Genomic DNA, 24144 nt, shown 5'->3' on the forward strand with positions numbered 1-24144 from the left:
CGTATCCAAAATGCTCGGGACCAGGAGAATTTTGGATAGCGGATTATTCCGTATTTCGGAATATTTTAATATTTAAATGATGTATTTTGAAGTATCTTGCATTTATGCTGTATAAACACATAAAATACACACATATATTTTATTACCACATAAAATGCACACAAATATATTTTATTTGTTCAAAAAACAAGGTTTCATAACATGAAACAAAATTTGTGTACTATCTCAGATATTGAATTTGAGGGCCAAGCAATCATTTTCTTGTACATATATAGTGCCAGGTACATATCATGTCCTCAGTAGGGCTGTTACAAATGTCCCCAGTGAGTTTTTAGCAAAAAAACATTTTTTTTTTCACTTTCTGGAATGTATGGTTTTCGGAATAATTCGGATAACGGATATTCGGATACGGGATACTCAACCTGTATATATATATATATATATATATATATATATATATATATATATATATATATATATATATATATATAGATAGCAAAAGAGGTCCCGGCACTCATACAGCAGGGTACAGCAACTCCGGTGCCAATCATTCCCAAATAAATGGAAAAAAAGTAATGCAGACAGATAGATAGCACTCTGGAGATTTTCGAACTACTGCGCGGCGGCAGTCAGATGATTCAAAAAATGACAGTAACACTGGGGTGTGTCAACGTTTCGGGCTTCAGCCCTTTATCAAGACATGTCTTGATAAAGGGCTGAAGCCCGAAACGTTGACACACCCCAGTGTTACTGTCGTTTTTTGAATCATCTGAATGCCGCCGCGCAGTAGTTCGAAAATCTCCAGAGTGCTATCTACCTGTCTGCGATTACAATGGAAAAATGAGCCTAAGAATTCAGTGTGAGAAGGTCACAAATAAACCTGGCAGATTTGGTGTTCTAATTCTCTCTTATTAATGTTATATACCATATTTATTTTAATATATAAAATAACTCTTTTTTTTAAAATCTATGTCATTTTTCCAATGGCTAATTTCCTTCCCTCATTTATATCATTATGTTACCCACTGCCAACAACAGCATCAAACCGTTGGGTTTAGCTGCCCCACTGTTCATTTGAGTATTATGATATGTTTGTAAACCATGGCCATATTCTGCAATGTTCTGTACTGTAAGCACATTGTTTTCTTGTTTAATTAATATTGATTATGTTTATGCCCTCTGCAATATGCTGCAGAAATCTTGTGGTACCAAAAAATGATTATTACAATTATTATTATTTATTTACTTATTACAACTACTAATACTAGTACTAATAATAATAATAATCATAACAATAGTCATAATACTAATAATAATACTAATACTAATATATTAATAACCATGCGGGGGTATGTATTATGTAAACACATCCCCCTCGCATGTGCCCACATCAGGAGAAATCAGGATGGTCTTCGACCACTGAATCATTTCTCCTGGGTTCACAAATATAAGTTAATAGAGACTGACTTATGTTTGCGGGCTCTGGGATGAAGACAGGCACACTGCATCCCGCCCCCAGCACACTGCATTCCGCCCCCGGCACACTGCATTCCGCCCCCGGAACAGTGCACCCCGCCCCCCCGGCACACTGCATCCCAACCCCCATTTGCATAGGAACACCCAGCGTTTGCATGGGGACGTCCATGAAACACCCCCACCCCTGTACAAGCGCCACGCCAACTGTACAGGTTGACAAAGATTCCTGCACAGTAGCCCTGCATATGCGCATGTGCAGAGGCTTACCATTAGCCCCCCGGTGTGAACACGCAGGGGACCGATGGAACCAGAATGAACCCCAAGGTGCATAATATAAATTTGGAAATAAAAAAAGGTTAAGTTGCTAAATTATTGCTAGAAACTGTATTCATTACCGTAGTGCCAAATGCAAAATGTATTGACCAATTTAGGACTTAAAAAATGAAATATTCAAAACACTGTAACTAGATAAACAGCAAACACTGTATGAGAATGTAATGAGCAAGCAGCGAACAGAGAGTCAATGCCGCATAATACGATGATTTAAGGATTACTTGTGTGAACATTGATCTGTAAAGTAAAAAATAACTAGCCATCATTATTTGACTTTCAAATCTATTAACTGACCTCGTTTAAAGGTGCTTGACGATTGCTTCTTTTTCTCGTTTCATTATACGATGTGGAACAGACACTTAAATTCATAATCAAGATTTTATCTTGTTAATTAATTAAGTGATTTATATGCTGGGTCAGCATTTGAATTGCCTTCAATATCTAATTTTCCGATGATAAATCTGATTGAACTTTGAAGCTGAGACTTTTAAGTAGCAGAATCATTACTGCAAAAATGATGTGAATGTTAAGTGTTGTGTATGTGATAAACCAATAAATTCAGTGCTAATTGCAAGATCACAATATAGGTGGCATTCATTTCTTGTCATAATATTCTGCCATAGCACCTTATACTGTACATGGCAGCTGCAGTAATGTAACAATTACACATTACATTTCCAAATGTATACCGCTAGGATTACAATATTAAGAATCTATCTATGTACATCATTGGCAGGTCAATTCTCCATCATGTGAGGCAATCTGGGGTACTGTATGCAGTTTGGTAGAGGGCTTAGAGGTGCAGTGTTTGGGACCATACACAGATTTTCAGATTAGTTAAACAGATGTAGATTTGCTGGCAGCATAAATGAAGCACTTGTCTACAATGGGCAAATAGTCTTCTCTACAATGGACAGTTAGTCTTCTCTACAATGGTCGGTTAGTCTTCTCTACAATGGACAGTTAGTATTCTCTACAATGGTCGGTTAGTCTTAGGTAATCTTCTCTACGATGGGCATTTAGGGGGTTATTCTAGTTCATTCTTTCTGACAAAATCCTTCTTAGATGGACAAAACCATGTGCACTGCGGGTGGGGCAGATGTAACTTGTGCAGAGAGAATTAGATTTGGGTGGGGTTTTTCTTCAAAGTGAGATCTATATTGCAGTGTAAAATCATGCAGTCCGTATTTTCCCTGCACAGAAACAAAAAAACTCACCCAAATCTAATTCTCTCTGCACATGTTACATCTGTCCCCCTACAGTGCACATGGTTTTGTCCATCTAAGAAGGATTTTGTCAGAAAGAATGAACTAGAATAAACCCCTTAGTCTTCTCTACAATGGGCAGTTAATCTTCTCTACCATGGGTAGTTAGTCTTTTCTACAATGGGTGGTTAGTCTTTTCTAACATGGGTGGTTAGTCTTTTCTACAATGGGTGGTTAGTCTTCTCTACAATGGGTGGTTAGTCTTCTCTACAATGGATGGTTAGCCTACTCTACAATGGGCAGTTAGTCTTCTCTACAATGGCAGTTAATCTTCTCAATAATGCAAAGTTAGTCTTCTTTACAATCGGCGGTTAGTCTTCTCTAGAATAGGTGGTTAGTCTTCTCGACAATGGGTGGTTAGTCTTCTCGACAATGGGTGGTTAGTCTTCTCTACAATGGGCAGGTAATCTTCTCTACGATGGGTGTTTAGTCTTCTCTACAATGGGCAGTTAATCTTCTCTACAATGCACAGTTAGTCTTCTCTACAGTGGGCGTTTAGAGAAGACTAACGTATGAGTGGCCCATTGTAGAGAAGACTAACCACCCATTGTAGAGAAGACTAAACGCCCACTGTAGAGAAGACTAACTGTGCATTGTAGAGTCATACGTTAGTTTTCTCTACAATGGGTTGTTAGACTTCTCTACAATGGGTGATTAGTCTTCTGGACAATGGGCAGTTAGTCTTCTCTGCAATGGACGGTTAGTCTTGTGTACAATGGACGGTTAGTCTTCATGCAACATCTCACTTATATCAGCCCTGTCTCCCATAGGTACAACCCCTCCCTGCCTCTTCAAAGTCATCTGTGCATCATTCAGATTTGGACATCGGATTTGATTCAGGCCTGTTCATTCAGATCTGAATTCGTCCCCATTCCCGGTGGTGTGGGAATACATAGGCGGAAAATCTCATATACAGTTTTCAGACGGAAGGTGGAAAAATCATGTGATGGTGAGCAACCATCTAATGATTTTTCCTCAGTGCAGCCACATGCGAGTTGATATGTAAGTGTGTACATCCGCTCGCATGCTAGTGCAGGGATTCACTCAGTGACGGGGGGGCATTTGGCTCGGGGGCATTGCAGTGTTTACCTGATCACCAGGCATGGAATAATGCCTAATGAGCAGGTCTGAATCAGGCCCATGGTCTCCTGGGCTACTCACACTCAGGGCCCACCGGCCTGGCTTCTTTTCAGCAACATAAGCCCAGTTACAGAGGATGGTGGTCTTCTCTGCCTCCTGCAGGTTTGGATGTTGGCCTCCTGGTCCCCACTGGCATATTGGACTGTGAGTGCAGCCTGTCTGGCTTTCACAACCCCACCTGGGCTTGATACACACGTGTCTGTCCCCAGTCCAATCTACACTGGTTTCAATCGACCGCCAATACGTGTGGTCACACCTCCTTTGTCTTCCCTGTGTGACCGGATCTCTCCAGTACTACATAGAATCCATGGATCACTACTGTCATCTATACTCAATGTATACTGTGTGCATTTGTGCGTGCATGTATATACACACACACACACACACACACACAAATAGTATTTAAATAAACAGATCCCATGTGCTCTGTAGGCTCTGGGTAAATAAGATGTGCAATAGGCAAAATGGATGAGTATCGACTTTTGGGCCAAGGGTGGCAGTATTTCAGAAACAGAGAAGTTTGTGAACTGTCCATGTGCTGCTTTGGTGAAGGTGTACCGTGTACCGTGACTGGACAAATGGCACCATTGCGAATAACCAATGTGGAAATTGCGTAGCACCATGTGCCATTGATGTGAGAGGTGAACGTGAAGGTGCATGAAGGCCAACCTCTACACTACAACTGAGCAGCTCAAAATGAACCTTCGTGGTATCAGACATGTTTCTAAGAAGACTATTTTATAGTTTATTGAACCCTGCTGCATATGAGGCTCCAAAGCACACGGATGGTCACTGCACCTTTGATAACGAAGATGCATAAGCAGAAAAAGCTTCAAATGAAATCAGAGTACAAACACCATGACCATTGCGAAAGTACACAAGCTGGCGGCTGCTGCATTGTGGTCAGGGGAAGGTTTTTATGGCATTTTCTTGGCCCACTCATCCATGTAGAAGGCATTCTCAACTCATTTGTTTATGAATCCATCCTTGCAAATCACGTACACCTAGATTGTCTACCCTGGGACGGATGGATCTTCCAGCCAGACAATGTGACTTGACTAGAAATGTTCAACAGTGGTTGGATGAGCATGACCAAGCTGTCCAAGTACTTGCCTGGCTCCTGCACTGCTGTCTACATGGATTCAGAACCTGTACCAACCTCCCAGCACATTCTTGAGTCACTTCCAGCCAGGGGCATAATTAGATATCCACAGGCCCCATAGAAAAAGGTCATAAGGGCCCCCTATTTAGCAGCTGATGGTGATAAATGTATGTAAAACATATTGATTAGATACAGTAGTAAAGATGGCCCCCCTTCAGCTCTGGACCCCATAGCAGCGGCACCCTTTGCACCTATGGTAGTTACGCACTTGCTTCCAGTCCACCTAAGTCAATGTACGTGCTGCACATGGCAGTTACTCTGGTTATTACTGTAGCTGGTGGTCCAATAATGTGACTCATCTGTGTGTATATGTATATATATATATATATATATATATAGACACACACACACACTGTATCTTTGACCTTATATAACTTGATAAGATTGGAAATGAAGATTAGTAAATAGAGAATTTAACCTGAGCTTTTGTGTACTCAGGAAAGTTCGATGTTTGAACTATGTAATTGTACCATGTAGCTGGTGATTGCCGTCCTAAATTAAATAAGTGCTGACTAAATTGCAGACACGAGCAAATTGTTTCCCTCTGCAAGTGGTGATCTGGAAAGTCAGTAAGCCGCCCTAGTGCAACCAACATTATGCTGAATTACCATGCTCCTTGTATTTAAAAGCAATTTAGAAATCAATTAAAAGGAGAGTATAAAATCCCTGATGTACACACATAAGACTGCTCATTTCCTTAATGTTAGTGTAAAAGTTAAACAGGAAAATCACCGTCAAAGCAAAAAAATAGATTTTTGTTGCAACCTATCCTGGAAAAACTATAAAAGTATTACAATTTTTTTCTTCGTAGTATTTTAAATTGTATACTTTATCTGTAATTTGAAATAGATTTAAGAAATTATCATAAAGGTGTACACTTATTAAATCCCAAATTGTGGTTTAAAGATGTTAGTGTTTATAATTCCTTTTACAATATGCCAGTTACTGTACAATTTTATTTTACCTTCTCAGCAAGCACCGCAAAGATTGAGGAAGGGGGGGGGGGGGGGGGTCAGGTGGTTTGAATTCTAAGGGATGTTTATGTAGGACACATATTGGTTTGATGTTGCTAGGCAATGCTGAGAAATGTTTTTTCCTGCAGAAATATGTAAGATCAGAAGATATAAAGGTGACTCTGCTTCTTAAAATGAAAATGTAACCTGCTGTATTGTTATGTACAGTTACTCACCGTATTATTTAAGAAAAAATATGTACTAAACTGGTAATTATTAAAGCATACAGGCTTATTTATAGCTGAGCAAATATGCGGCTTTGTTGTACTAAGATTGCCACTTCCGTTATGTGCATAGCTCTTAACGGTCCCGATTTTTATAATACGTCCCACCAGCGTCCAGAACAGTGGCGTAACTAGAAATGTTGCTCCCCCTGCCAAAAAAATTCTGGCGCCCCCTCCCCCCCTCCCATTTTTGGGTCAAACAAATATAATATTATGATATTATTTGGGGTGATATTTCTCACATGGGGGAAGGGTATCGAACAAATAATACATATTGCACTAGGAGGCGCTATTTTCTCATTCTTTTTTACCAATATATATATATATATATATATATATATATATATATACATACAAATTGGGTGGGGATCCGGCTCTCCCTGTGTAGAAATCACCTGCGCTGGGTGCCCACTCCTGGTATGGATAATACAGGCAAAGGGGTATGGGAGTAGCACTCCACGCGACTTTGAAAAAACACTCTTTAGACAACTGCGTTCAGACAGGACCTGAGGAAATTGATCAGTAAAGATCAATGAAATGTTGTCTGAACGCAGTTGTCTAAAGGACCTGAGGAAATTGATCAGTAAAGATCAATGAAACGTTGTCTGAACGCAGTTGTCTAGAGTGTTTTTTCAAAGTCGCGTGGAGTGCTGCTCCCATCCCCCTTTGCCTATATATATATATATATATATATATATATATATATATATATATATATATATATATATATATAGATTGAAGAAAATAGGCAGCACTTGGGCGTCTTGGAGAAAGAAAAGACCACCCACTTTATATTGTTCTACTTCACTGATTGTAACGTTGTTTAATTATGTCTTTTTGGTGTCTTCCTGTCTAGCCCAACCAGTGCCTTCTCCGCGTCGGCATTGCCAGGCAACATGATGCTCCGTGCGGGGATCCCGGGAGCTGTAGAGTGACGTACCCCCGCGACATGGTCACCTGACCCGGAAGTAATGATGGACGCCGGCTCGCGGTGGGAGATACGGCACCGGAGGCGGACCCTGACAGGGTTTAAAGGTATGTTTTCTTGTATGTATGTTTGTTCATGCCTTGAAGACGGATTAAAGTTCCGAAACGTCGGCCACATCTGTGTGTCCCTGTGCACGTCATTTACCAAGCCCGTGGAGTGCCGCAGTTCCTGCTTGTCTATATATATATATATATATATATATATATATATAAATATAAAAGACAGAAAAGAGTACAATATGAGCCGAATAAAAACAGTAGACTGGGGGCACGCAGGTGGCATGTCCACCAAGCCAGTGTCTTACAAACCACTAACCTCACCACACTGGACTGGGTAACAGTCCTCCCAGGGCCATCTTAACAGCATTATGAGCCCCTGGGCAAAGAGGTGCAGTGGGGCCCCTACCTACACAACCCCAATAATGCCAATTGGCGCCCGCACGCAGCCACAGTAACAAAAACTTGGAGATGTGCAGAACTGCAGCCATGAAATACTTCATATAAATTTTAATGGCAACGTGCAACCTTTTAATAGAACCGTACGAAGATACAAATGTATTGAAAAAAACGTACTTTATAAAATTTTATATGAAGTATTTGCTGGACTGCTGCACTTCTCCAAGTTGCTATAGATATATGTATATGTATTACCCTATGCTGCACTACATCCCACTATACCCCGCACTACACCCCCCCTATACCTGCAAACTACATCACTACACTACATCCCACTATACATCACACTACATCACTACACTAAATCCCCCTATACCCCACACTACATCACTACACTACATCCCCTTTACCCCACACTACATCACTACACTAAATCCCCTATACCCCACACTACACCACTACACTACATCCCCCTATACCCCACACTACATCCCCCTATACCCCACACTACATCCCCCTATACCTCACACTACATCCCCCTATACCTGCAAACTACATCACTACACTACATCCCCCTATACCCCACACTACATCCCCCTATACCCTACATCCCCCTATACCATACACTACATCACTACACTACATCCCCCTATACCCCACACTACATCCGTACAATACATCCCCTGAACCCCATAAACACACTGTGACCCATATATATACACAGTGCCCCAATACACATAGTGACCCCATACACTTGAACTGTGCCCCAATTAACACACACTGTTACCCTATTCACATGCCCTGTGCCCCAATACACACATTGACCCCATACACATGCCCTGTGCCCCAATACACACATTGACCCCATACACATGCCCTGTGCCCCAATACACACATTGACCCCATACACATGCCCTGTGCCCCAATACACACATTGACCCCATACACATGCCCTGTGCCCCAATACACACATTGACCCCATACACATGCCCTGTGTTCCAATACACACACACACACACACACACACACACACACACACACACACACTATGACCCTATACACATGCCTTGTGCCCCAATACACACACTATGACCACATACACATACACTGTGCCCTCATTCATACTTTAAACACATTTTGCTCCCACACACACTGTCCCCCCAAATACATGAACTGTGCCCCCAATACATACATTTACTGTACACACACACACACACACACACACACACACACATTGTGTACATAGCTGGAGTCACCACTCACCCATGTCAGTAAACGCTGCTCCCCACCGCAGCACTGCTCTGTCTTTGCCTTCTATTATGTCTGCTGCTGCCTAGCCCTAGAGCTCCCTTGCGGCTGGGATCGTAAAGCATGGTCCCATCCACGGCTCCGGCCGGAGAAGCGTCTTGGAGTCAGGATGGTCTCGCTCTAGAGTCTTCTTCCCCTCAATAAATCGTGGCCACCCCGGCAGAAGCATGAAAAAATCCGGTAGTTCCGCCTCTGGTGCGGCGGCCGTATGACCTCGTCCCCTTCCCTCCCACTAATGCTCTGGGCGGGCGTCGGCAGCAGCCCCACAGTGTAGGTGGCTGCGCTTGGTCCCTTAATGACAGGGGCTGGTGAATGGGTACAGGCTGCGATGGGGGGGTTCCGAGTCCGCGCGGCACCCACACTGCGGCAGCAGCAACATGAAATTCATTATAGAGGATGATTGACAGACAGTGCACCGCAGCGGAGGCTGCCTTACACTAGCTACACCACTGGTCCGGAAGAGTGCCGGAGGGGGGGGGGGGAGTTTGAAGTCCACCTTATTCGTTGCACATGCCGTGCACATGCGCACAGTGTCTATTCAGAGAGACAGATGAGCTGGGGGCATTGCCAGAAGCCCACAGATTATTGAAAACAGGGACGAAAACAAGGGTATGGCCTCATGGGAGTGATGCGATTGTAGAACACTCCCCTTGCAAATGATGCTACACCCCCAAATTTCAGGTGTGTGCCATCAGCGCATACAGCCACCCCGCATTCCAGTTTCACAAAGTTGGGAGGTATGTATGTGTGTGTCACATGTCTTCCTGTGTATATGGTGGAGATTTATCAAATCTGGGAGAAAGATATAATGGAGAGAGAGGAGGTACCAACCCCAGCAGCTTCTAATTGTTATTGTACAGGCTGTGTTTGACAGATAGAAGCTGATTGGTTGGAAATTTTACTTTCGCCAAGATCCCCAAGCTTTGATTAATTCCTCCTATGTACAGTACTGTATGTCTGACAGATGCATATATTGTGCAAGAGTTAGACGTTATTGTTAGACCTCAATGCAGAATTGCATGACCTTATTTATGCCTGAACCCAAAAATATCGCTACTTCATCTTTTTCCAAATTCTATTTCAGCCAAATTCTTTCAACTACCAAATGACTTCTGGCACGCAATTGGCGCACCACCACAGTTCCTCACTGGACTGAAATTGTGAATGCAGTCCACTCCAATTACCAATTCGAAACATCAGACTGTCCCTTTAACTTACCCTCCACATCACCCACTATGAAGAAATGGGCTCCTTGGGCAAAAAATAAATGATCTCTAGGCGAGGCATAGGCCCGCCAGTGATGTCCAGGACTACTTCTGTGATCTCCCAGAGTAGATGGCTTTTCTGATTGTACAGAGTGGAGACTTGTATGAACAATGCTTCTGCCACACATCAGACACACAAGAGAGTACGATAGCTTATACAAGTGATAATTGCATTTAACAAAATACAATATGAAACCTGTCTATTGTTTGTTTAAAAATTAAATGGGATTAATCATTCCTGCAGAAGTTCATATGGCATTGACAATTAAGTAATGTGAATAGAACAACACTGCTTACATTAATAAATATAGTAAAAAAAGTTGGAAGTCAATTTGCATAATCATCATCGTCATCATCGTCATCGAATCATCACTAATCGCCATGAGTCCTATTGGAGACTGAGAGCTACTCCTCCTCCTTATCCTTTTTAAGTATTAAAATTATTATTTCTATTATTATTTTGTATTACTTTTATAATAATAATAATAATAATAATAATAATTATTATTATTATTATTATTATTATTATTATTATTATTCATTGTAACCAGCCTTCCTTGCCTAAATACCCTCCTTCACCACTTTGTTAATAAAAAATATTATCTATTTGTAATTAACAATATCTTTAAATTGACCTTCTTTATATGTAATCATATTCTATGAGAAATTGTATTAATTGGGAAATCCTTTTAAATGGTAAAATACAATATTTTGGCAACTCTATTTGTAATCCACAGTACCGTAAATTCTGCTTCACTGAACCTCTTCTTAAATTGGAACCCAATTAAGGTCTATGGCAGTGGTTCTGAAACTTTCATGAATCACTGTGCCCTATACTGTAGTTTCAGCATTTTTTCACCACACCCCTATAATAATATTTAGAAAAAAAGTTAATTGTGCCTTTCTGTCATCTTAGTGCCAGTTATGTGGCAGTTCACAGTTGTGATACTGATTGTCCACATGTTTCACAGTTTCACAGCAGTTCACAGTTGTGATACTGATTGCCCACATGTTTTATGATTGGTAGCCACTAGCACTGGTTTTGCCTATCACTTTGGCCATAAATAATTAAAAAATTGGTCTTGGACCTCCAAGTATGTAAACCACATGAAGTATTTATCTATATTTATGAACCATGAAATGTTTTCATCTGTATCAGTGACGGTGGGAATCACAGTAATGTCATCAGCCACTTAGCCAAGTTCTTTGTTAGTAGTTTCAGATGCCAACCTTTGTCTTTAATGGAATGGCAGTCCCACTGGATAGAGAATAAACTTTCTTTTTTCTTTTCTATGAATACTTCACATTGATATCTTACTCTGTTTAGATTCAGTTGGCAGAGTACCTATAAAACGAAGGCCATACAGTAGTATACTGTAAATGGTTTAGAATTTTTTAGATTTAGAGGAATTAGTGAAGTTAGAGGAGGAGTTCTTTGAGATAGCTTAATAAAACTTAGCAAATAGTATAATAGTTAATTGAATTCATAAATAAAGAAATCTAAAGTAAATCTTACAAGATAAGCAGACATGTACTGTAAAATTCTTAGAAAATAAAGTGTCAGTGATAGTGACATACTGTATATCTCAGAATTCAATATTACACCTCTAAATGTCAATATTAGTGTAATATAAATTAACATTTAAATGGCTTGTTAAATTAAAAATAGTAAAACAACTATATTGAAAATAAAAATGTACATCACAACTCATTAAAAAACAAACCCTGTGGTTAAAAAAAACACAATTTATAAATGTTATCTATATAGTCCAAGTAAAATATCTTGTTGTAGTAGGAGATTCACTATTATTTAAATTATTCAATTATTATTATTCACATTTGAAATAGGAGTTTACCAGGATACAGTAACCTACTGTATTAGTTTACAGAATGGGTAGAAGCTATATTGCACCTCAGGATATGCAGCCTACCAAACCTCATGCATCTCTATTATATAAAAATGGAGAATTCCCTCAGGCGCTTTCCACTAAAACGGTATATAACTGTCACACGTAGCCGCGACGGAGCGCGGCGGGTACAGTACTCACCCGTCCGCGCCCGCCGCCGGCTAGCGTGTGCAGGTCCCAGGCTGCGGCGTGCGAGTAGGGGCAGCTCCAGGTAGGGATGGCAGCAGGGGAGGCCGGCGTCGCCATCTTGGTTGAGGGCAGGAGACAGATTGGCCCAGAGTGGAGGTTCCCTCCTCTTCCTGCGCTGACAGCCAATGGCAGCCGCCCCCTGGGGATATAGGGGATCTGCCTAGGCTGTTCAGTGTCAGTGCAATGAGTCTTTGGAGTCATTCACAACTCCTAGCTGTTTCCTGGATCCTGGCTCTTTCTCTCCTGACTCTGGTGCCTTGCTCCCTGCATCTTTCTACAAGGAAGTTTTCTCCTGACACCAATGCTGCAAGTCCTACCTAGTGCTTGTTCCTGCTTGTGTCCCAGAATTACCCTGCTCAGCTTTCCGCTGTCCTTCTTCATTCAACTCATTCATTCCATCATCTTTCAGTCATCCGGATCCATTTCTTCTATCATCAAATCAACCTCTTTCCGGATCTTCCTCTATGTACTCTGGCTCATCAAGTATACGTTTCCAGATTTACCTGCCCGTTATTAGTATTGTGCTGGACTCTATTTAAGTTATCCAACTGTCACTTAAAGAAGTATTTGAGTGAAGTTTATCATTTATGAAATCCGTTATTAAACCGGCACGTTTCAATCCTACTCCTCCTGGTCCGTTTCCAGTTCCTGTGCACCACACGACTCCATCCAGCCCTTTAGCCGTGACAGTTTGCACTGACCCGATGGAATCGGGTGAAGCACAGGCCTCCATGACGGATGTTCTTCAAGGCATCATGGCTCGCTTGGAACAAGTAGAGGCTACCCAGCGTCAAGTGGCTCAATTCCTCCAGACCTTGACACCACCTCAGGTGGCTCCCTCAGTTTCGGCAGCACCTACCTCCGGAGCTTCGGCCTCTGCTGCTTCTCCGGGGCCAGCTGCTCCTCACCATCTGCAGCTGTCAACCCCCAGTAAATATGACGGGTCCCCAAGGGGGTGTCGAGGATTCCTGAATCAATGTGACGTCCATTTTACCCTCCAGCCTTCCAATTTCCCCTCTCCCAAGACTCGAGTGGCTTACATCGTGTCCCTACTGGCGGGCCCAGCCCTGGAGTGGGTGTCCCCCCTCTGGGAGCGTGCGGATCCCATCCTCAACAACTATGAAGAATTTGTGGCTTCCTTCCGTCGCATCTTCGACGAGCCTGGCAGAGTGTCCTCCGCAGCCACGGAGATCCTAAGAATTCGTCAGGGCAGTCGCCCAGTGGGACAATATGTTGTGCAATTTCAAACCCTGGCTTCCGAACTCAGATGGAACGAAGAGGCTCTCGTCTCTGCCTTCTGGAACGGCCTAGCCGGCCGCATCAAGGACGAGTTAGCAACTCGCGATTCTCCTTCCACCCTGGCTGAACTCATTTCATTATGTAACAAGGTCGATCTGCGACTCCAAGAACGCCAACTTGAGAGGAATCGCTCTGATCGCCTTCGCCCTCGATTCCCTTCCAATGTCGCACCCGCTTCCAGACCAACCCCGCCTCCTGCGGTGTCAACAGATGAGCCCATGCAAATCAACCGCTCTCGTCTTTCTCTCGAAGAGAAGTCCCGAAGACGGCGAGAGAATCTGTGCATGTACTGTGGCTCCTCAGCTTGGCTTCCTGCCCGCTGCGGCCGGGAAACGACCGCTCCTAATCTCCACGAGGGAGGTCCGATTAGGAGTCTTGCTTCCATCTCCCTCTTCTTCTGATTCCACCATTCCGGTTACCCTTGTGTGTCCCCAAGGGAGAAAAAGAGTTCAGGCCCTATTGGACTCTGGGGCAGCGGGAAATTTCCTTTCGTCTTCTTTTGTCACCCAACATGCCCTGCCGGTGCAACCCCTGGATCATTCGCTGGTCCTCACTGCAGTGGATGGGAGTCGAATTCGTAGTGGACAAATCACCCATCAGACCACCCCGGTGACACTGCTCATAGGAGCTCTACATCAAGAGACCCTCGAATTCTTCATTCTTCCACAGTCCTCACATCCAATGGTCCTGGGCCTTCCCTGGCTCTCTAAACATAACCCACACATCGATTGGACCAATATGGAGGTCAAGGCCTGGGGAACAGATTGCCAGTCTACCTGCATTCCTCAGATCCTTCCGGTCTACCAGACCCATCCACAACATGAGGATAACTGTCCTTCATCCTCTTCAGCTCCACCCTTGCCTATACCCGCACCATACCGTTCATTTACAGATGTCTTCAGTAAAGGAGGTGCCGACACCCTGCCTCCTCACCGTCCTTGGGACTGCCCGATAGAACTGGTGGCCGGGAAATTCCCTCCTCGTGGCCGCATCTATCCTCTGTCGCTACCCGAGACTGAGGCCATGTCCTCGTACATTCAAGAGAACTTAAACAAAGGTTTCATTCGACCATCTACTTCTCCGGCCGGGGCCGGGTTTTTCTTTGTGAAAAAGAAGGATGGCGGTCTTCGGCCATGTATCGACTATAGGGGCCTGAACGACATCACCATTAAAAACCGCTATCCCTTACCCCTTATCGCAGAACTATTCGACAAGATCAGAGGGGCGGCAATCTTTACTAAATTGGACCTGCGAGGGGCCTACAATTTGATCTGGATCCGTCCAGGTGACGAGTGGAAGACGGCTTTTAATACGCGCGACGGTCACTATGAATACCTAGTGATGCCCTTCGGCCTTTGTAACGCCCCCGCCGTCTTCCAACAGTTTGTAAATGATATCTTTCGGGACTTGCTGTACCACTCCATCGTAGTCTATCTAGACGATATACTCATCTTCTCTCCAAATCTTCAACTTCACAGACAGACAGTGTCCGAAGTCCTACGACGTCTTCGCCAAAATCAACTGTTCTGTAAGTTGGAGAAGTGCGTTTTTGAGGTCACGTCCATTCCATTCTTGGGTCACATTCTCTCCGCCACTGGGATAGAGATGGACCCAGAGAAGGTGAGAGCCATCCAAGACTGGGCAGCCCCCACAACGCTCAAAGGAATTCAGAGATTCCTAGGGTTCTCAAACTATTACCGGCGATTTATCCGGAACTTCTCTACTATCGCTGCTCCCCTCACTGCTCTCACTTGCAAAGGAGCTGATCCAAGCCGATGGTCGCCCGAAGCATCCTCTGCCTTCCAGCAGTTAAAAAGAGCATTCGTGACGGCACCAATCCTCCTCCAACCAGACCTCGACAGGCCCTTCATTCTCGAGGTGGACGCATCCTCGGAAGGGATCGGGGCCATCTTGTCACAAAAAGGTGAGGATCAAGAATTACACCCTTGTGCCTTCCTCTCCAAAAAATTCCTTCCGGCAGAGAGGAATTACCCCATCGGGGAACAGGAGTTGCTTGCAGTCAAGGCTGCGTTAGAGGAGTGGCGATACCTTCTGGAGGGGGCACGGCATAAGATCACCGTGTATTCAGACCACAAAAATCTGTCCTTTCTTAAACAGGCTCAGTGCCTTACTGCCCGCCAAGCCCGTTGGGCGATGTTTTTTGAACGCTTTGATTTCCAAATTAAATTCCGACCTGGAACCACGAATACTAAGGCGGACGCTCTATCCCGCTCCTTTGAGACGACTTCTGACCTAGAGACACCTCCTCGTCCAATCCTCGATCCGGTGGTCTTCGCCCAAGTAACCATACAGCCATCTCCTCCTCCAGGTAAAACGTTTGTTCCCCCCGAACTCCGCAAGAAAATATTGACATGGGCACATTCTTCCCGCTTCGCAGGGCACGCAGGAGCACAAAAGACCTTGATGTTCCTGTCACGTTCTTATTGGTGGCCAACCATCCGCCACGACGTAACCAACTTCGTCGCCTCTTGTGTGAGATGTGCTCAGCATAAGGTGCCCAGAACAACTCCCGCTGGTCCTCTCCGCCCTCTAACCGTTCCCACAGAACCATGGACCCATCTGTCAATGGACTTCATTTGTGAACTACCTCCCTCAAAAGGTCATACTGCAATCTGGGTAGTGGTTGACCGATTCTCTAAAATGGTCCATTTTTTCCCACTAAAAGGTCTCCCCTCTGCTCCAGTACTGGCCCAGCTGTTTATCTCAACCATTTTTAAACTCCACGGACTGCCCAAAGAGATTGTATCCGACCGCGGAGTACAGTTCGTTGCAAAGTTCTGGAGAGCTCTCTGTGCCGCGGTACAGGTCAAACTCAAGTTTTCCACTGCCTTTCACCCCCAGACCAACGGCCAGACAGAACGGGTGAATCAAGACTTGGAGGCCTTTATCCGACTGTTTGTCTCGTCTTCCCAAGATGACTGGGTGGATCTTCTCCCGTGGGCAGAATATATGCATAACAACTCCTATCACTCTTCCTCCGGAACCACTCCCTTCTTTACAGTATTCGGCAAACATCCACGGTCTCCGGATTTCTCAGAATTATCCTCTTCCGAAGTTCCTGCAGCAACCACTTCATTACAACGCTTTGCTAAAATCTGGTCAGAAGTCCACACCGCTCTTCTTAAATCTTCCGCCCGATACAAGAGGATGGCAGACAGAAAAAGAAGGGCAGCGCCCCGATTGAAAGTCGGAGACCGGGTATGGCTGTCTACCCGCCATATACGCCTCCGTCTGCCCTCTATGAAGCTGGCTCCTCGGTTCATTGGGCCATACCCTATCATCCAAGTCATTAATCCGGTCGCTTATAGACTTCAACTTCCTCCTTCCCTAAGGATTTCGAATTCCTTCCATGTGTCCCTCCTCAAGCCTTTAAGGTTGAACTCTTATCAAAATAGGATTCCCAAACCGCCCAAGATTAACTCCGAGAGTGGGGCTGAATTCGAGGTAAGACGCATTATAGACTCTCGCTGCCGCAAATCTCGTACCCAGTATCTGGTGGAATGGGTTGGGTTTGGTCCCGAAGAGAACTCTTGGGTGGATTCCATTGATCTTCACGCTCCGAAGCTGATAAAGCAATTTCTTCAGAGAAATCCTCACAAGGCCCATAGGCGCCCTGGGGTCACCCTGAAAAGGGGGGGTACTGTCACACGTAGCCGCGACGGAGCGCGGCGGGTACAGTACTCACCCGTCCGCGCCCGCCGCCGGCTAGCGTGTGCAGGTCCCAGGCTGCGGCGTGCGAGTAGGGGCAGCTCCAGGTAGGGATGGCAGCAGGGGAGGCCGGCGTCGCCATCTTGGTTGAGGGCAGGAGACAGATTGGCCCAGAGTGGAGGTTCCCTCCTCTTCCTGCGCTGACAGCCAATGGCAGCCGCCCCCTGGGGATATAGGGGATCTGCCTAGGCTGTTCAGTGTCAGTGCAATGAGTCTTTGGAGTCATTCACAACTCCTAGCTGTTTCCTGGATCCTGGCTCTTTCTCTCCTGACTCTGGTGCCTTGCTCCCTGCATCTTTCTACAAGGAAGTTTTCTCCTGACACCAATGCTGCAAGTCCTACCTAGTGCTTGTTCCTGCTTGTGTCCCAGAATTACCCTGCTCAGCTTTCCGCTGTCCTTCTTCATTCAACTCATTCATTCCATCATCTTTCAGTCATCCGGATCCATTTCTTCTATCATCAAATCAACCTCTTTCCGGATCTTCCTCTATGTACTCTGGCTCATCAAGTATACGTTTCCAGATTTACCTGCCCGTTATTAGTATTGTGCTGGACTCTATTTAAGTTATCCAACTGTCACTTAAAGAAGTATTTGAGTGAAGTTTATCATTATTAAACCGGCACGTTTCAATCCTACTCCTCCTGGTCCGTCTCCAGTTCCTGTGCACCACACGACTCCATCCAGCCCTTTAGCCGTGACAATAACACTGTTCAATAAAGAAACCAGTCCTATAATCAATTCTGTGACATTCGGATATGTGTCACTCTGATCATCTTCAACTGTGTCTGCCTGACTCTCCCAGTCACCAGACTGACCTTGTGCACAGTCCCTATATTCACATCAAAGGTATCTTTAGTCGGTATACACTGCTTCTATTTTCACCAATATCTAGAACCAATACCTCCCGTCTAGATGGATACTGACCTCCAATATGGGCCCTATGTATACATAAGGGTTTCTTTTCCTCTAGGGGTTAAACAATACTTCCCTCTGCCTTTTAACCACATGCATCTGATGGGGCAATATTGAGGGATGTTTTAGTTATACATTTGAATATGTATTAGATAGGAATATATGTATGTTGATACTATCATGATCTGGAGTACAGACCGGGCTTTCCTATAGGTACAGGTATAATTTCCTGTCCTAGGAAAGCTTTCCTCCACACCTTAAAAAGGGCTTTAGAGCCCGAAACATGTTGGTGGTCTGTGGAGGGGCATCTTAGGCAGCTTGGAACCTACCTGTGTTAACTGTACCACTTCTTTCCTGATCTAGATTGGGTATAGAGGTGGAGGATCCGTGGCTTCCTTGGTTGCATATTTTTAAACATTTTTTTATTGATTGTTTTTTACCTGCTATATCATCTTTTTTATCGCTTGGATTAAAACCCATTATTCTTATGGATGGTGATCACTCTTGAATTGATGAGCCTGACCGGGATATCCGCAAGGAAACCTGCTGTATTAGGACTATTCGAAGAATAAATAAACTTGGGGATGGTACCAATGGACTGGCGCATAGCTAACGTAGTACCAATATGGAAGAAAGGTAGCAAAACTAACCCTGAACAAGTGATAAGTACAGTAATACTCAGCATGGGTTCGTCAAAAATAGATCATGTCAGACTAATTTAATTAGCTTCTATGAGAAAGTCAGTAGGGGGCTGGAAATCTGTTGATGTAATACTGATGTTTTGCTAAAGCTTTTGACACGGTGCCTCATAAAAGGTTATTAATGAAAGTAGGTAATTTAGGGTTAGGAGATAAAATTTGTAATTGGATTAAAAACTTGTTGCACAAAAGGGATCAGAGAGTGGTGTTAAATGGCATACATTCCAGGTGGGGTAAGGTCCAAAGTGGAGTCCCGCAAGGTTCAATATTGGGACCCACCTTGTTTAATATATCACACTGCTCAAATGCAGCAGCAAAAGCAAACCGGACAAACCGGACACTGGCATGCATTAAAAGGGGTATGGATTCAAGGGATGCCATTGTGATAGTGCCTCTTTACAAGGCATTGGTGAGACCACACTTGGAATATTGTGTTCAGTTCTGGGCACCGCACCTTGAACAGGTACAGAGAAGGGCGACTAAGCTAGTAAAAGGTCTTGAGTCACTAGAACACAAAGATAGATTAACCAGGCTGAATATGTTTTCACTGGAGAAACGGAGGTTGAGAGGTGATATGATTAGTATGTTCAAATACAGGTTTGGGAATCATATGCAATCATTACTAGATTGTAAGCTCCTCCGAGCAGGGCCCTCTTCCCTCCTGTTGTCAAAGCCCTCTTCTCATCACATTTCACTCACAGCTCTCCTATACTCAAACAGTCAGTGACCATCCTCATACGCATACTCATCTCCATCATTGGCCTCAAGCCTCTTATAGTATGTTGATTGTGTCCGCACTACTTACTGTATATTTAAGCTGTAATGTGTATTGAACTGTGGCGCTCTTTATTTGTGCTGTATTTTTGTTACTTATTCTATGCTATGCCAAGTTTTGTCTCCCTGTACTGTTCCTTTGTATGGCGCTGTGAAACACTTGTCACGCCTTATAAATAAAATTATAATAATAATCTGCAACTGGGAGATGATTTGTTCACTAACAGGCCTATACTTATGACACATGGGCATGTACCGAGGCTCGAGGAATTCCGTACTGAATTAAGAAAAGGATTCTTCACCATTAGAGCAGTAACATTCTGGAACTCATTGCCGGTGGGGGTGGTTACAGCAACTACTGTTAATGAAATTAAAACTGGATGCATTTTTGGCCACTAGGGGAATCCTACAGATATGACTTACTCAAGTCAGTAGTTACACGTTAGATAGACTCGATGGACTAATGTCTTTTTTCAGCCATAATTACTATGTTACTATGTATGTTATGTTACTACATTAGTTATATTTATGGCATATTTTTGAACAACAGCATTTTTATTGTGCTATCGATTTATTTTTCTTCTTAATATTAAACGTTGTACTATTTTTGATTACACATGACATTTACATTTCTATTATACTAATATTGACATTTATATTGGTAGTAATGAATTCTTAGATATTTGTCAATACCAAACCTGCACAGCCAATTGGTTTTCTACTCTTATATTTGGAAATGACACCACCCATCTGAGCAGCTGCTTAATTAGACAGTTCACGTCTGGTCATTTTCTTTATATATCTTGGCTTTAGGTTGCCCAAACTGGTCAACATAACGAGCTGCATTCTGCCATTTGTTATGAAATTATTCTATGGAATTATTATTATTATTGTTATTATTATTATTATTAGTCCTGCTGAAGAGCGGTCTTTCATGAACAGTGGTAACCAGTTGAATGATTGACAGTAATCAGATTTACGTTCACAAGGTTGAAACCACAATGTCACCTTTGAATGCTTTATGGTTCCAACTGTTGACAGATATTAGGTTGACATTCCCGAACTGACAACAGGTCAACATCTCAAATGTCAGCAATTTCTGGAAGCCAGTGGTTAGGGTTTCTCTGTAGACAGAAAGGTTAGGAATAAACTGCATGGGGGGTTATGCTTTAGGGGGAGGATTAGGGATTAGAGGTAGAGTTTGGGTAAATTTACCCCTTGAGAAGTGGGGGACCACAGTTCTCTCCTGAAAATGACTGTCACAGAACCACAGGGCCCCAAAAAAGATATAGGAGCCACCACTTACTCCAGCAGCAGGTAAGAAGCCACTCATTCCCACAGGAAGTTTATCATGATGACATATCATCCGGGGAGTCAAGATGGGCGTCAACATGGTCATTGTCGACATGCTGCAGTTTGAAAGTTCAAACCAGTTGACATTCTCTGATGGATGTTGCAATTGTACAGTATGCAATTATCATTATTACCTTCGATAAAGTTTGCATCTATAGATCCGGCATGTCTTCCTTGCACTTTCAATTTTAAGAATGGATGCATTTAGTGCACAAGTCCGTTGATCATGAGCAATCTACTCAAACCGGCCAAAATGTTTGTTCTTTAACAAATGTTTAGTCTAAATAGACTAAATCCATTTTGGGAATAGACAGAAATTATATTGGCCTAAAATGACAAATGTGTCCAGCTCCTGATCTTTATCTTATGTTTCATGGTCTCATCCTTGTTATTTGTTTTTGTTTTTGATGAATTCATTGCAGTGTTCATTTTTCTTCAGGGAGACTCACTGGAGTTTCTTATATACAAGTTTTCATTTGTAAGAATAAAACATAGAAAAAATCTTGACGGGAATATTTTTTTAATTAATAGTACCAGATAAACCAGTCATATACCTCCTCAATAACGTGCCTAGATAAATTGTTATGTTTGGATATGATGTTAGTCTTAGCTGCTATGACTTCTGTTCATACCACCAGACCAACTTCAAACATAAAGTGATTTATATTCTGTTGTGATATAACTCCAAAAAGACCTTACCAAGACTGAATATGGCTCCAGTTTCCAACACCCCGACCTCCAAGCATCAATTGAAACTAACTGATGAGAGGAGAAACAATAAACAATGACTATTCATTAGAAAGTTACCGAAAGAAGCTCTCTACTCAATTGAAATCAAAAACATCCAAAATATGTGTCACAAAGCAAACACACACAGACACAGGCAGAAATGCGGACATATATGAATACATTGAACAGTTTAACAAAAATATTGTTTTTTTATTTTTGCATAGCTTGATCTTGCTTAAAAATTCAAATTAGGGGCAATGTTTAAGACAACGGTTAAGGTTAAGTGGTGCAAAACTAAAGGTATGTAAAAACTAATAGGAAAAAAACAAAAGTACAACTAAAAGGAAAAAAAAAGAAAAAACAAAAGTAAAATAAAAAAAATAAAAACATATTTTTCCATTTCTTGCCTTTGTTATTCCCTTGTTTTCTTGTAATGAAATACCATTTTCAGAAATGATCCAGGAATATATAGATAAAATGGAGGCAAATAAAAGTTTTGGAAATAGCATGTGGTCCACTTGTTCCAGAGTAATTCTTATCCTATCGATATATAGGTTGCTGGAAGAATGTTGTAAGGCAATAGTTACAGTATTGTCATTTTTATTTTTCTAAAGAAAAATCAAACAGTAATTATATGCTTTTTTTTTACAAATAAATTTATTTTTAATGGACTGAGAAAGAAAACACAATGTACAGTACATGAAATGTACAAAATGTTCTACAATAATAACATTGCATAACAGCTACGTAAATAACACCACTTTCACAAAGAAATGTCTCTAAATCCCAAGCAAATAACCGGGTCAAGTATTTCTACCCAGTAGTTTGCTGATAAACCTGGGTATGTCTTCTGTGTGAAAGGGTTAACCCAGGTAAAAATTGCCGGGTCATCGACCCTGGCAAAAACCAGGGTCAAAGACCTGGGAATTTTTACCCGTGTTGACCCTTTCACACAAGAATAGGACCCGTGTTGAATGGCAACTTAGTGGGTAGAAATGCTTGACATGGTAATTTGCTTTTCTGTTTCAAAGGGGTAATAGAGTTCTTAACCTAATGTGACTAGTCAATTTGACTGATCGACATACAGTATAAATGGTTAAAGTACATGTATGTATTATACTTCCGATAAGTGGTGGTACAAACATTATTCCTTGATGAAATCCCACAAAAGAAATTGCATGGAGTGAGAGCTGGAGAATTTGGTGACCAACACTTCCCCAGTTGATGGACACTCAAATTTACGCTTGTAAATGCAGCCTGTGTCTTGACATTGTGAATGCTACTTCTGAGCTAACTTACTGCTGGATGGGTCTCTCCCAAATTTGGTCTAAAAATACTGTTGGGTGGTAATGACAGACTTTTTTTTATAAATATCAAGAACACAGGATGTTCTATGCTCAGCTGGTTCCTGGCAGATGCTAGCGGAATCAACCCAAAACCGGCAGTGGGTAATTTGTACTATGAGAGATTCCCTTTCGAAGCACACATCTCGCAAAAAGAAACTCTCATTAAATTTTGCATAGCAATTCATAGAATCTAAAAACATTATTTTGACATACCCTGTGTATACAATATTTTAAGCAGGGGTGTCGCTTGCCCCTATGACACCCAGGGCCTGATTCAGAACTTTTAGCAAGGCTTTAATTTTTGCAGATGGACTAAACAATACTGCACTGCAGGTGGGGGAGATGCATGGTTTAATTTTTAGTCCGCACCTCCCTAATGATGCAACTGACCGTAGGTGATAATAAATTATTACAATACTTTTGGCCAATCTAGTTAGAAACATACCACTTACCCCAGTAATTGGCCACATATCTTATGAGCCTATATAAATGCATTTCCCTGTGGGATCTTCCTGTACTAGCCCGCCACTGGAAACTGAGACAGTTTGGGAACTTGCAAGTCACAGCATTGCAGGCAATATACAGGCTGCACAATGTGGGTTCAACACTTCAGGGTCCCTAGCATAATCCATACACCC

The sequence above is a fragment of the Crinia signifera genome, chromosome 1, assembly GCF_055691185.1.
Source record: "Crinia signifera chromosome 1, ASM5569118v1, whole genome shotgun sequence".
NCBI classification, from domain to species: Eukaryota; Metazoa; Chordata; class Amphibia; order Anura; family Myobatrachidae; genus Crinia; species Crinia signifera.